The 15,816-nt window shown below is 34.8% G+C and overlaps 1 protein-coding gene across 7 annotated transcripts in view; it reads right to left on the reverse strand.

Moving 5' to 3' along the window:
- The window catches only part of LOC138715019 (thrombospondin type-1 domain-containing protein 7B-like), a 776,776-nt gene that overhangs the window by 611,005 nt on the left and 149,955 nt on the right, over positions 1-15,816 (reverse strand). For 5 of the 7 annotated variants that reach the window (XM_069847417.1, XM_069847416.1, XM_069847411.1 and 2 more), the window contains exon 2: positions 4,252-4,308. The exons of the other annotated variants lie outside the window; for them this stretch is intronic. The gene's annotated coding sequence lies outside the window, so the exon portion shown is untranslated. The remainder of the gene's footprint in view (positions 1-4,251; positions 4,309-15,816) is intronic. 7 annotated transcript variants of the gene reach the window in all.

The raw sequence follows: 15,816 nt of genomic DNA on the forward strand, positions 1-15,816 counted from the left end.
GATGAACGGAAGAAAAGTTCGAGGCAGAAGAAGATATCAGATGATAGACGACATTAAGATATATGGATCATATGCGGAGACGAAGAGATTGGCAAAAAATAGGAAAGAATTGAGAATGCAGGGTTTGCTGTGAAAGACGCCCTTGGGCAGAAAACTATGAATAAATGAATTATTATTATTAGTTTTATTATTATTATTATTATTATTATTATTATTATTATTATTATTATTATTATTATTGTCCGCAGTTGTGGCTATGTGGGTAGTATGCGCACTTCCCAAGCAAGCGAACCGAAGTTCGATTCCCGGCTTGGGTAATGGAAGAAATTTATCTTCCGTCCACGGGAATGAGTGTTTATTCGTTGTCTTGTGATTGTCCTGTGATGTCTCTGTGTCATGGCGATCCCATGCCCAGAGACGTCTAGTGTATTATACGATGTAAAGAATCTTCCTCTCCTACCCGCAATGGTGTCCAAGTCGGAGAAAAGGGAGATTAAACGGAGTAAGAAAGGATTATTATTAATATTATTACCATTATTATTATTATCATTATTATTATTATTATTATTATTATTATTAGTATTATTATTACTATTATCATTATTATTATGACTATTATTATTATTATTATGACTATTATCATTATTATTGTTATGACTATTATTATTATTATTATGACTATTATTATTATTATTATTATTATTATTATTATTATTATTATTTCTTTACAAAAAATTCCCCATTAGGGGGCTTCCACATGAACAAAATGATATAGACAACTGGAAAATAATTAGTATAATTACCGTACATACAAAAAGAGAAACAAGGACTGGATAGATCTGAATTAATTAAATTGATAAAGAAATATTCATATTAATAAAATCCGTAGAACAATAGCTCATGTACGGTCAAGACCAATCCGCTGAATGCTAGTCTCACGTTCACATGCCTCGTGTAGAGGTGAACTATCATTCAACCAGTACGTGGTTAATGTGCGGTGAGCACAATGGATACCCAGCCGTTATAGCTGGCTTACGAAACCGGATTTCGCTACTCACTGTAGCTCCTCAAATTCATCACAATGGTTGGTGAGCATCGGTCCCATACGTTAGTTGAGAATTCTTGAGAAAATTTCTTCCCCTATGAAGACTTCAACAAGCTTATATTGCTGGTCCAAAAGTGTGACGCCTTAGACCACATAGTTACGGCGCGGAACGTACATCAGTTATAAATATTATAAAAAAAAAGGTCAAACCTAAATTAAATTAAACGTGAAGATTCCTAAAAGAACTTAATTACAAACTAAATAGATAAACCTCAGCCACCGGTATAGCTCAAGCGGTAGTGCGCTTGCCTGCTGACTCGGAGTTGCTCTCGGGCGTGGGTTCGATTCTCGTTTGGGCTGATTACCTTGCTGGATTTTTTATTGGTTTTCCCCAACCGTAAGGCAGATGTCAGGTAATCTATGGCGAATCCTCGGCCTCATTTCGCCATTACCAATTCCATCTACACTAAATAACCCACAGTTGATATAGCGTCCTTAAATAAATAAATAAAAACTAGATAAACTTCCTGCAGTTTTCATGGTAGGAGAGAAAAAGGAAGTTTTATTTTAAGGCAGAGTAAATCCTTGAAAAGAAGCACTCCCTTAGCCCTTGAAATACTGTTCATAAGCCCACGACACGCTTGCTATGCTACGCTATTCTCTGCTCTTTTCTGATATTTTACAACGTTAAAATAGCCGATGGAGGCTGCGGGTAGAAGGCTAAATATTTGCAATGCTATTATATCCCTCACACAATAATAACTGTAAGCCCTGTTTTGCTATTGGCGGCACAGTGTTGTTTAAAAGGATCACTGATAAAAGAGTGTAATTGGGGGTGTTTTAACGAGCAGAGGGTAATTAGGGGCCAGGCATAGCCGCGAAAAATCACCCCACGTACAACCATCCCCTCAGTCTTCCTTCCCCGTGATGTATTAAATGTGATATTACTTCGATATCCTTTTATTTCTACTAGCGAAACAAGTACAGCGAAATCTCGTTACATGGCCACTTCGGAGTATCCAAATGGGGTCAGAATATTTCAGCGTAAGCATCACTGAGTAAGCTGAATAGGAATTTTTAATTAAACGGGCCTCTTTTTTCATTCTTCTGCGTTTATGTTGGGAAAAGGACGTATAGTAACAACTTCAACTCAGGCTATTTTAAAATACACAGTGATAGAAAATAAAGCTAATAGAGATTTCCTCACATATTATTTCCTAACTACATAATAATTCATACATTACATACGTATTATGCTAATACTGCATAAGGGGAAAGGTAGACCTCTCTCGAGTGTAATTTTATTCTATTTCAACATTTGTTTCTCAGAGTATGCAGCTTCTTTGTAAATAAAAATTGGCACGCTTACTATATAATATCTGTGCATCGGAAAGCAATTTTAATTTTTTTGAGAACATGAAAGTTATTGTTTTTAATTATGAAAATTTGTTCAGTCTTTTGTTCAGCCGACGTTTACCTGATAATACAAAAATTAGAAAAGGTAACCAACCATATTTTTCAAATGAAAAAAGCCGCCCTAAATAAAGGTTCATAAATAGGTCTACTAATCCATTCACAATGAACAATGATTAAAAACAATTATGTACGTGACAAAACAAAAAGAGAACAATAATTTGAAAAAAAAAACATTATAAGATAAATAATGAGAAAACATAAAAAATCATTTACAATAAAAATTTCTTAAATATAAATGATTACTAATTACAACTAAAGATGATTTTAACACATGAGATCTTATAGCATCAATCGTTGCATCAGAAATTAAAAAATTGTTTAAGTTGGTTTAAAGTTTCTAGAGAGACAACAAGGCTCATATATGGCTTTTTTTCACGACACACCCCTTGTGGCTGTTGTTCATGCATCTCGAAACTAACTGTGGGATCAAGAATGACACAGCAAAAGAAATGTATATACAGTTTCCCCCAGGTGAACAACATACTCTGAGATTATTTAAATGTATATTTTCTTTTAAAATTGTTTTCATAATATTTATTATTCCATCAACATTTTAAAAAATAAACTGTACATGTAATTATTCTACATTAAAGATCCTAGAATGTGTTGTGCATATTGGATAATTGTACTTGCATGCTAATTTAGATTAAAAGAACAACCTATTTTTAAGTTATCATGTAAACGCTGACCAGTTGAACAAAATATTCCACAAATTTTAATAAATTAATGAAACAGCTACTCCATATTAGGTTTCTTAATAAAGGTAAGCATTTCGATCAAGTTTGGTAGAAAATTCAGGTTTTTTTAATCTTAAAATATATCCCACAGTTCAAAAAAGATTTAAAGAAGAAAATAAGAAGAAGCCTGAGATAACAAATGGAGCTGGGCAGTTTTGAACATGTAAGACACATTGCATATTTCTCCAAACAATTTTTTCTGCGTCTTGCATCATGTAAAAATTTCCAATTGTTGTACTTTTAATCCTACTGAGACAACATTTTGCAAGTAAGTTAAGAGAAGTATGAGGAACTATAATAGGTAACGTGTTTTAACGCAAAGGTTAAAGTGCACATTCCAAACGTTTCATTACCTAAGAATTATGCTTACTTTTATTCAATTTTGAAAAGTCAGACAAGAAAGAATTTCTACATACCAAACTGATAAAGATACATATAAACTGACACAAGTTTGATAACTGAATCCATGGGGAATGTTTTCACAAAGGATTAACAAATTATACAAACAATTATAACAAGGGGTTATTTTTTGTGTCGTAATTCGGATGAAATAAATTATTTTATAACTCGAAAATATTTAGCCTAGGGATTTAAAATTTTGTCAGTTTTTTTATTTTAATTTAAAAGAATACAAATTTAAAAAGGATTCGACGAAATGTTTCAGATTTCAATATTTCACTCGTGGTTTACTTTGAAATTGCTCAGTAATGTACAAGCAGCGTAAATTAAGCATGTCAAGTTTAATTTCAAAATTAATTATATATTCTGAGGAAGAAAATTTTTAAATATAGTATGTAATAAACTAGTGATATTTGGGCATGATCCGAATTCCTATTAGGTTTTCTCCAAATGTAAGACAAATGTCTCGTCTCATCTCGCAATAAAAAATTTCACTGACGCTAGATAAACTTGTAGTTGGTACAGAATCGTTAAATAGCCGACATGCAAATCACACACAAAGATTTAAATTCAATTACAAAAAATTATACATACCGGTAGGTCTACAGCGTAAGTAATGTGTGCGAAACCTTTGAGGAACGGATAGAGGACCTAAAACCAAGCAAAAATGTTCATGTAAATATATAGTCAATTTCACTTAATTTTTTAATAATTACAGGACGTACTTTATATTTCACGTAGATTAGTTCTTACTCTTAATGGGTCATGTTTATTAGAGCTCCTTCAGACGAGGCCACTTTTAGAAGCGCTTGTAAATTATGATTATAAATGAGGGCCTTCAGACACAGTCGCAGAATAGTGGCGCTGCAGACTGAGTTGTTGGCTTCACCTCTGATGGCAGCCACTAAAAGTAACGCTTCCCGTCGCGATACATGGAATTAAATTGTAGGTATCAGACGGGGCCACAGCCACACTACTATTTTAGTCGCGCGTCTGTGGCGCTGTTAACGAACTACTGTTGGGCCACCAATTCCTTACAACGGAACGCCAGTATAAAGGCTTTTATTCCAGGGTGTCCTTTTTTCTAATTTCATTGATAATTGAAGCGGTGAGTTCAATAACCATTCAAGTCCATTCACACAAGTTTCGACAAAAATGCAAAAAACGTTTTTTTTATCTTACCTAATTATTATTTTTTGCACGTAATATTTCTGGTTGTTTTAGAGATCAAGACAAAGTAGTATACCAACTTTTAAAGTCGTAACACTTGTAGAAATATCCAAAATTTAATTTCAAATTTGCAAAAAATCAATGACCAGAAGTGGACTTGAATGGTTATTGATCTCACCGCTTCAATTACTGCTAGGAGCGTTTGAAATTATTTCTAAAAAGTGTAAAAAAAGGAAAATAGAAACATTTATTTCATGATTTACATCAGGACTATAAAAAGTGTGAAAAAGTCATCGATGATTTCTTAAACGTGAAAAAAAAGAAAAAAAGAAGGAAAATAAAAACCTTTATTTCATGATTTACATCAGTACTATAAAAAGTGTGAAAAAGTCATCTTAAACGTAAAAAAAAGAAAAAAAGGAAAATAAAAACCCTTATTTAATGATTTACATCACTACTATAAAAAGTGTGAAAAAGTCATCGACGATTTCTTAAACGTAAAAAAAAGAAAAAAGGAAAATAAAAACCCTTATTTAATGATTTACATCACTACTATAAAAGTGTGAAAAAGTCATTGATGATTTCTTAAACATGTGATTTACATTAGGACTATAAAAAGTGTGAAAAAACCATCGATTCTGTCTTTCCAAAGCCAGTGGATTGACCCAGACTCTTCTTCTACTTTTACGTCTATTATTTCTCCGTATGAGCAAAGTTGCTAAATATATACCTCTGTTCACTGAAAGACTAAACAATTCCCTACAAAATTTAGTGTATTAAGCAGTGCTTAGGGGGAAAAGGAACTGGCCATCCTACCCCTTTATCTCTTGGCCTACTAGCCTCATAAGTGGTGCCTTCTTGGTGTGACGTGCCTGTGAAGGTCATATTGCTACAAAGACAACGAACGCGCTAGAAGACTGAAATCATCACCGGCCTTCACTACAGAGGTAATTGTTGCCAATGTTTTGGAAGAAGACATACGGATGACATGTGTAGATTATAGCCCGTAGGAAACTGCGCCCAAAAATTCGCCAGAACTGACTACTGCTATTGGAGTCTGTTGTGCTTCTTCTCTACGATAATGCAAGACTGCAAATCGCCGAGCCAGTGAATGCCGTATGACCAATTACAAGTGGGAAACTCTCCCTCAGCCAGCCTACAATCCGGACATGAATCCTCCTGGCTATGATTTTTTCCCGGAAATGAAAAAACACCACTTCGGGGTCAACTTTTGTGCAATGTTAAATGACCTGGATACCCTACGCATGCGAGACCTTAACTTCAAAGGCGAATTAAGTGGCATCCATAAGCTACCACAACGTTGGGGAACAGTTGTAACAACACTTCTTAATGTAAGTGGACTGAAAAAAATAAAATGCGTGTCAATGAAGTAAGTTTGAGCATTACTTCTGGAATCACCCTCGAAGCATAGATTGTCACAGTCTGAAAGTGAGACTCTATTTCAGGTCTGCACAAGGTTTGCGCTCTCCGAGCCGGCTCACAGCTCATGAGCGGAATGCAGAAATTAGCTGCGCTCTGTATAAGGGTGGACTGGAAGAAGGGGTGATCTCGTACAAAATATACACAAAAGGAAGTACTATTACGAGTGTTTATGAAATGAATTCCCGTTCAGTATTTGCAAAACTATCTTGGACTATTATTAATTAATAAAGAAATATTTATTTTACAGAAATAATAGATTTTATTTTAGTTGGTTATTTAACGACGCTGTATCAACTACTAGGTTATTTAGCGTCGATGAGATTGGTGATAGCGAGATGATATTTGGCGAGATCAGGCAGAGGATTCGCCAGAGATTACCTTGTATTCACATTACGGTTGGGGAAAACCTCGGAAAAAACCCAACCAGGTAATCAGCCCAAGCGGGGATCGAACCTGCGCCCGAACGCAACTTCAGACCGACAGGCATGCGCCTTAACCGACTGAGCCACGCCGGTGGCTGAAATAATAGAAATTCTATAGCTACTTAAATGGACAATATTATTTTGTTATATTTTTATTTATCACTACATCAAAACGGGGTTTTATGCTGTTGTCAGCTGAAAGGAACAGTAGCCTACTGATCGTAATGAAACATCAGTTACAGATGTTCGATGTCTGCCTTTATTAAAGTTTATTATAGAAAACAGTTGCTCACAAATATAAATGCTGAGCCAAACATAGCAATCATTTTCACAGCCAGCCTGTGTAGTCGTGGATATTATTGCTAATGTTTAGTCTTGTAAAAGTGAACCAGGCTAGTAGTATTATTCAAACGATCTTTAGCCCTTAGGTCACGTTGAAGATCAATAAGTTCGAGCTGTAAATCGTTAAATGTTAAATGTTATGTTCCGTCTTTTAGATTCCTCCATACTGTACTGTAGCAGTAGGTAAGAAACGTGAAATAGTTACTGAGAATAGACTACACACTGCACTCCACTAGATAGCTGAGTGTTCGTTTCCCTCTCCTCTACCTAAAGCAAGTCTATGTCATTCTGACGTATCTTCCTCTCCGTTTAGGCGAGCGGTAAACACAGCTCTCCCGCTCCGAAGGAGCGCGCGCGCTCGTTGAGGGCTGTTTGTGCAGGTATGCTCTATTTGACATTAATAAAGCAAATTAACCTAAATTAAAGGACATTAAAGTCAATGTTGGGATTTCAACGATTTAGAATCCAACAACCACATTGGCCTGTTTAATGCAATTTGTACTAAGCAGCAGTGATCTAGCGTTTGTTAACGAGTACAAAAGCAGTCGAAGAAGGTGAATTTTTAAGATCCAAATTAATCTTCGTAAGTTTTTCTTTGGAAAGCAAGTAAAGCTCAGAGTTCCATATCAAATATTTATGGCACAGAAAGGAATCTGTATCTGAAAAGCTCTATTGATTTTTCTCTCCCATATTAAAATTTGCAGGTAGCACAATGGACCCATCTGTAAATCATTCAATGCATTCAACAACAAGACTTGTTTAACAATGAACATAAAATTACTTAACTTCAATTTCCTTGTCCAATTTTGGTATTAGAGTACTCTCTTTGGCATTTCAGCAACAACTCAAATTATGACCTTACAAGGAATATCCGATATCATTCAATTTTTTGCGTTATAATTTAGTTCTTCCTTTGAAGCTGTTATAGTGCATTAGAATGATCTCTGTGTGCACAAAGCTACAACACAATATAGCTGTAAACAATTGCGATACGAACAGGGAGTTGGAATGAATTCAAGCACCACAACGTATTGTAGTTTCCTTCAAAACATTGCAGCAATAACCTCATTTCAGTCCTATTATTCGAAATTCTATAACAGAAACAAGGTTCTCTGTTCATTTTGATAAAGTCGTAATTAACACAGTGTCGGCGTGCTAAATACGCCAATGTGTCACACCTCCACTATTGAATAGCCTCTTGAGCTTTGAAGTTTATTTCTGTGGTAGAGACACGCTATGTCCAGTTTTACCTCATAATTTCCTATTTTCTGTAGGTTGTGGGCTGCTTTTCATGTATCGAAGTGATCAAATCAAAGACGTGGGCGTTAATGCTTCAATGTTACATATAATTTTGTTTTATTGAGGAATTACTTGTCAATAAGTTTATTACGCACGATGTACTTACCTTTATTTCAATCGGTAATTATGTATGGAATTATAGGATGGGGTAGCTTATTTAAATCCAATTTTAATCCACTTTATTTATTACAGAAGAAAATAATTAAAATATGTATTCCTAAACCTATTGATTTTCCATCTCAAAAATTGTTTTTAGACTTTAACGTTTTTAAAATAAGACAAATTTATTATATTGTATTAATAAAATTCATACATAAAAATCGAAATAATTTTGAATTGTATTCGCATAGTTATCAAACAAAAGGTATGAATTCTTAAAGATTGTTTGAACCAAAATACAACACTGCTACAGTATTCAAACAGTAGTAATTTAGGCCCAAGAATATATAACACATTTATATTTAAATACCCTAACCTTGTCAATTCCAATAGTTATAATATTAAATTTAAAAAGTTATGTATGGATTTTATAAAAATTGAAAAATTGTAAATGTAAATTTATGTATTCTTATTGTGTAGCAGACGTAAGACAAATTGTATTATACACGTCTTAATTTCAATTCAGGAATCCGCCCCTGAGCACGAGTTCTACTCTTTCAGAGGCGAGCTAAAGTTTTTCTGCTTATTTATATTTTATGTTACAATTATTATAAAAATAAATAAATAAATGATCGAACGAATAAATAAATAAATAAATAAATAAATAAATAAATAAATAAATAAATAAATAAATAAATAAACGACAAACGTGCTGCCTCTTACAGCTGTACACTTCCGGAAGCAAAACAACTAGTTAGAACAGCCCACCATTCTGGGCAATTGCTAACGGTGTACGAAATGAGAAATATAATTCTTATCGTTTTACATTTATACATAAGGACAAAAGGTTAGTATAGGTAATTCGTTATCTTGTAAAACCAAATGCATTCGTACGACATAGCTCATAATAAGAACCTTATGGTGGGGGTAAGCGAGTTAGCTAGCTTGCAAGTCGAAGCATAGCGAGAGAGAGAAGCTTCTCAGTCCACTTTATCCTTCCCCTCACGCGCAGGTAGGTTTCACGAGATACCGAATGGCCTATACCACATTCAATTTCATATATACTGAGTGGAAGGGAACCTATTATATTAATTCATAGGGGTAATTGATCAAGTCAATGCGAACAAGTTTTTGTCAAATAAGGTTTTTGATACGTCCGATAGTTTTGAGAATATGAAATGTAACCTGTTGCAACTCTGTAAAAAGTAGCAGTGTTCCTTGAGGTCATTTATTTTTCAGTGGGAGTAAGTGTAACCGGAGGGTTTACATTACGCACAAGTTTAAGATTTTACCTACCCTTTCAAATAGTCACATTGCGCACACGGTCATTTTGAGGATTACGGTTGCATAGCCACATAGCGCACAAGGTTAATTTGAACATTGCAGGCGTATAGACACTGCGCACTTCAAGATAGTAAGGCGATCGCATTATTCTTATTCTCATCGGCCCATTCACCAGAGTAGCAGTAGCAGTGGGTGTGGCATTCGTCAGTGCATGGTTGGCTTGACTTGGATTTACGTGGGCTGGACATGGGACGGATCCGTACATTTAGGCAAAGTTTGGTTCATTGTACGCTTTTATATACGATAATTGTCCAAGTCCGGCAGGTGGTCTGGGTGGCATTCATACGTGAATACGACGTATGTAAGACATTTAGTCCGAATAACTTTTCTTTCCGCAAAGGAATTTTACAGTGTTACATTTGTTCGGTTCAAATTTATGCACATTCAAAGGACAAAATTGGAATTTTTTCAATAATTTATTGTCATAAGACATCTTGATTACACAACTTTCAACACTATATCAATTCGGAATATGTATTACACGTCTTTCTAGTGTTAAATTCTACCGTACCTGGTTAACATGTTTCGGCCTGTTATGGGCCTTCTTCAGAACTGGTTGTTGAAGGTCTTGGCGCCTTTTTGTTTCCTGTGGGGGTGCGTTTGTGTAGTGTAATGTGGAGTCAAAGAGTGTGTGTCTTCTGAAATTGAGTTGTGTGTTGAGACTTTCATTATGATGTTTATGTGTGTCTGTATATTTTGTATTGTTCTAGTGTGTTTAGTTTCTGGCTTTTTGGTTGGATGTGTAGAATTTTCATGTCTGTGTTGATGTCTCTGTAGGTGTGGTTAGCATTTGTGACGTGTTCTGCATATGTGGATGTGTTTTGTAATTTTGTTATTGCTGTGATGTGTTCTTTGTAACTTATTTGAAATGATCTGCCTGTCTGTCCTATGTAGAAGTTGTTGCAGGTGTTACATTTGAGTTTTATACGCTTGTGTGTTGTAAAGACACTAGAACAATGACAACGCTTTTCAACGCTGGAGAAGAATGGAGCGTATGAAATGGAAAGACAGAATAAGAAATAAAGCTATGTTGGAAAGAGAGGGTGAAGAAAGGATGATGCTGAAACTGATCAGGAAGCGAAAAAGGAATTAGTTAGGTCACTGGCTGAGAAAGAAACTCCTACTGAAGGATGCACTGGAAGGAATGGTGAACGGGAGAAGAGTTCGGGGCAGAAGAAGATATCAGAAGATAGATGACATTAAGATATATAGATCATATGCGGAGATTAAGAGGAAGACAGAAAATAGGAAAGATTGGAGAATGCTGGGTTTGCAGTGAAAACTTGTCCTTGGGCAGAGCACGTATGTATGTATGTAGAATTCAATACATTTTGCCATTACTAGCGCATAGACTATCTGTACTCCACGAAGAGAATTAGTGTTGAATATTTAACCTCGCTGTGTTAATTGAGGTAGATTACAAAATGTTCACTTTTGTCCTCAGTTAATAATTCAGATCGTTTACACCTGCCTTTAGTATCTTGATTTTCACAGGGGTTTAGAAAACATGGGAAAACTATTTTTTACTGATTTCACTGGAAACTTTACGACGCTGTATCAACATCTCAGTTTATTTAGCGTCTGAATGATATGAAGATGATTATGACGGTGAATTGAGTCCGGGTTCCAACACCGAAAGTTACCCAGCAATGATATATGATATGATATGATATGATATGATATGATATGATATGATATGATATGATATGATATGATATGATATGTGATATGATATTATATATGATATGATATATGATATGATATGATATGATATGATATGATATGATATGATATATGATATGATATGATGTGATATGATATGATATGATATGATATGATATGATATGATATGATATGATATGATATGATATGATATGATATGATATGATATGATATGATATGATATGATATGATATGATATGATATGATATGATATGATATGATATGATATGATATGATATGATATGGTTCTAAAAAGCAAAAGTGCGCGCAATAGCGTCGAGGTTAAGACGTTTAGTTGCAAAGCCAAAGGGTCATGGGCTCTATTCCTGAAGTGCTTCGTCGATTTCCTCTATTAGTGGCCGCACTACGGACCTGGGACTTACTCAATTTTTAAAATGCGGCTGGGAGGATTAGATCAATGGACAAATTCCGTGCTTCATCGGGAAACGATATCGCGGCTTTCTGCTTGTAGCACAAACCTTAACTATGACATTACCACGCGTCTCATAGAGGAGATTGAACCAATATCTTAAAGTTAAAACTACGTAAAGATTAACTTTTTGACCCTACAGAATTATTCTCCATTAATAACAAATTAAAGTTAAAAGTAAAAGTACTGTAAGGTATTATATGTACAGCAGTGGCAAAAAGAAAAACCGGAACGACCCTTGTGGCTGATTTCAGAGCTTTGTTCACTCCAGAGCACGATAGACTGGTAACTAAGACTTTCGTGGTTCGAATCCTGCCTGGGAAGGAAACTTTTTCTTTGTTCCTTATTCAAATTTATTCCCAATACTTTTCGATAATTTTTGTAATTTACATTACTGTATAAGCAAGAACACGATTTTGTGGAAACAAGGATTCCCTGTACTAAGAACGAACTTTAGCAGAAACTTGGAGCTCAATTCCTACACTTGACTCAGCTTCCACCTTCACTTCGGTGAAACTGGATCAATTCCAGTGTTATGAGTCGGTGTCGTATCATAAACCGAATCAATGACGTCACCGTCCAGGGAGCGATGTCATTAATGGCCCATCACCACGAAATTAAGCGGCTGCCAAACCGTCTTCAGGAGCGGACCGGACACGTTACGTCTCCTGCCAGTTACCATGACAACGACACACTCTGCAGCGAGTGCTGCATTGGTTTCAGGGGACACGGAGGTGAGGACATGTCTTTCCTTAACTTCTCATCTTACACCTATACATATTAAAAGAATTTGATTTTGTAAACGTTCTGATATGCTTTTCCTTACCGACAGATGAAAATCACAATAATGTCATGTTTAATTTAATTTTATGAAGGATGTGTTTCGTCTACATTTGTTTAAAAATCGGTTGTTAAAACTAGTCTACTTTCTCTTTCCAAAAGATGTAACTCAAAACAGTTATTTTACGTCTTCAAGAGTCCACTGCAGAATGTGGGAAGGCCAGATAACATCTTATTATTCTAAATTGTCACATATTATTCTAAATTTCCCCATTCGTGTACTGTTTCGCTATAAAAATCCTCTTTTTGTGTTTTACACCAATTTTTCAAAAACTTGTAGGTATCAGACTATCACCCTTTTGCAAAGTATTTCAGTCTATGATATTATGTTCCCTTCGATGTGTAATAAAGAACCTTGAACTACATTTTCACAAAACTACGACATTCCGCCTTTTTGCAGTGGATTCTTAATTTGTTAAAACAAACATGTTTATGGAAATGATGGCATATTTTCCCTTTCTGTAAAATAAAACTGAATATAATTCTCGCATTACGTTTAGATTTCTTTCAAGAACCTGTTGTTATGGAAACGTTGGCTTCCTTACTACTTCTTTCCAAAGATGAAACTCAAAATTTATCTTATGTTTACATTTGTTTCAAGATCAGATTGTTATGGAGACGCTGGGATATTTTTCCTTTCCGAAATATGATATTCAATATCGTACATTAAAATCATCGTTTTATGTTTACCTTTATTTCAAGAGATCATTTCATGGGTAAGCTGGAATAGCCTACTGTATTTTCCCTTTTCGAAAGACGAAAGCAAACATCCTGATGTTGCTTTCACATTGTTTGAAGAATTTGTTATAGAGACACTGACGTACTTCCCCTTTCCGAAAGGTGAAAATCAATACAATTAATTCTTATGTTACGTTTATATTTGTTTCAAACATCTATTATAAAAACACTGGCGTAGGCTGCTTTTTCTTTCTGAAAGTTGAAAATCAATGCAATTCATCTGTTACGTTTACACTTGTTTCAAGAACCTATTATACAAACGCTAGCGTAGGCTACTTTTCCTTTCTGAAAGATGAAAATCAATCGAATTCTTATGTTCCGTTTATATTTGTTTCAAGAACCTATTATAAAAACACTGGCGTAAGCTACTGTCCCTTTCCGGAAGACGAAAATCAATGCAATTCTTATGTTACGTTTAGGCTATATTTGTTTCAAGAATCTATTATAGAAACGCTGACGTGGACTACTTTTCCTTCCAGAAAAATGAAAATCAATGGAATTCTTATGTCACGTTTACATTTGTTTCAAGAATATACGTATTATAGAAACGCTGGCGTAGGCTACTTCCCCTTTCGGAAAGATGAAAATCAATGCAATTCTTATGCTAGTTTTCAAGAATCCTATTAGAAAGACGCTGGCGCAAGCTATTTTCGCTTTCGGAAAGATGAAAGCAATGCAATTCTTATGCTAGTTTTCAAGGATCCTATTAGAAAGACGCTGGCGCAAGCTATTTTCGCTTTCCGAAAGATGAAAATCAATGCAATTCTTATGCTAGTTTTCAAGAATCCTATTAGAAAGACGCTGGCGCAAGCTATTTTCGCTTTCCGAAAGATGAAAATGCAATTCTTATGCTAGTTTTCAAGAATCCTATTAGAAAGCCGCTGACACAAGCTATTTTCGCTTTCGGAAAGATGAAAATCAATGCAATTCTTATGCTAGTTTTCAAGAATCCTATTAGAAAGACGCTGACACAAGCTATTTTCGCTTTCGGAAAGATGAAAATCAATGCAATTCTTATGCTAGTTTTCAAGTATTCTATTAGTGAGACACTGGCGTAAGCTACTTTCGCTATCCGAAAGATGAAAATCAATGAAATTCTTATGTTGCGTTTATATTTGTTTCAAGAATCTATTACAGAATCGCTAGCGTAAGCTACTTACCCTTTCCGAAAAATTAAAATCAATGCAATTCTTATGTTAATTTTCAAGAATCCTATTACAGACACGCTGGCGCAAGCTATTTTCGCTTTCCGAAAGATGAAAATCCAATTCTTATGTTACGTTTATATTTGTTTCAAGAATCTATTATAGAAGCGCTAGCGTAAGCTACTTTCCCTTTCCGAAAAATGAAAATCAATGCAATTCTTATGTTAGTTTTAAATTATTTGTTAGAGAGACGCTGGCGCAGGCTACTTTCCCTTTCCGAAAGATACAAATCAATCCAATTCTTATGTTACTTTCATATTTTGTGTCAAGAATCTAGTATAGAAACGTTGACATAGGCTACTCTCCATTTCCGAAAGATTTAACTGAACAAAATTTCTCATCCTGTATCTATATTTTTTGTTTCATGGATTAGAAGTTACATAGATGCTGGCATAATTTTCCTTTCGGAAAAGTGGCAAAATTATAATGTTACATCATCTACATTTGTTTCAGGAATAGGTGATTTTGGAGATGTCGGCGTAATTCTCTTGTCGTAAAAGTGAAAAACAATTGAAGGCAGTAGTGAATAAAGGGGTTATGTTGCAAATATTACCACAGATAAATAACACTTTTAATCCACTAATTACAGACTTACATCAGTAACATAATCCTCCATCCTCTTTGCATCTCTATAATGTACAAAAAGACAAACAAATAAAGTGCTATATGGAAGAACACTACACTCTCTATAGGGCCTATCACCTTTTCTCAGAAGAAAATTCACATTTTACATAACCCCTTCATCTATTAATGCCTTCAGTTATCATTTTACGCCTATATTATTTCAGATATTGGATGTTGTCGAGATGTTGTCGTACTTTCCTTTCCGAAAAATGGTACACAACACAATTCTCATGTTGCGAATTCATTAAGGTTCAGGAATTGACTATTACGAAGACACTCAAATTCCGAAAGGTTAAGTGTTTATAAAATCTATTTTTTTCTTATCGACAGATAAAAAAATCAACCTAGTTCTAATGTATGCCTACATTTCCTTCAGAAACTATAGATATGTTGACAATTCCCAACAATAAAAAAGACACAGTATTGAAATTACACCGGCATTTGTTTCAATAATGTTACTCTGACACTGGATGATGCCAAA

This window comes from Periplaneta americana, chromosome 15 (assembly GCF_040183065.1).
Source record: "Periplaneta americana isolate PAMFEO1 chromosome 15, P.americana_PAMFEO1_priV1, whole genome shotgun sequence".
NCBI lineage: Eukaryota > Metazoa > Arthropoda > Insecta > Blattodea > Blattidae > Periplaneta > Periplaneta americana.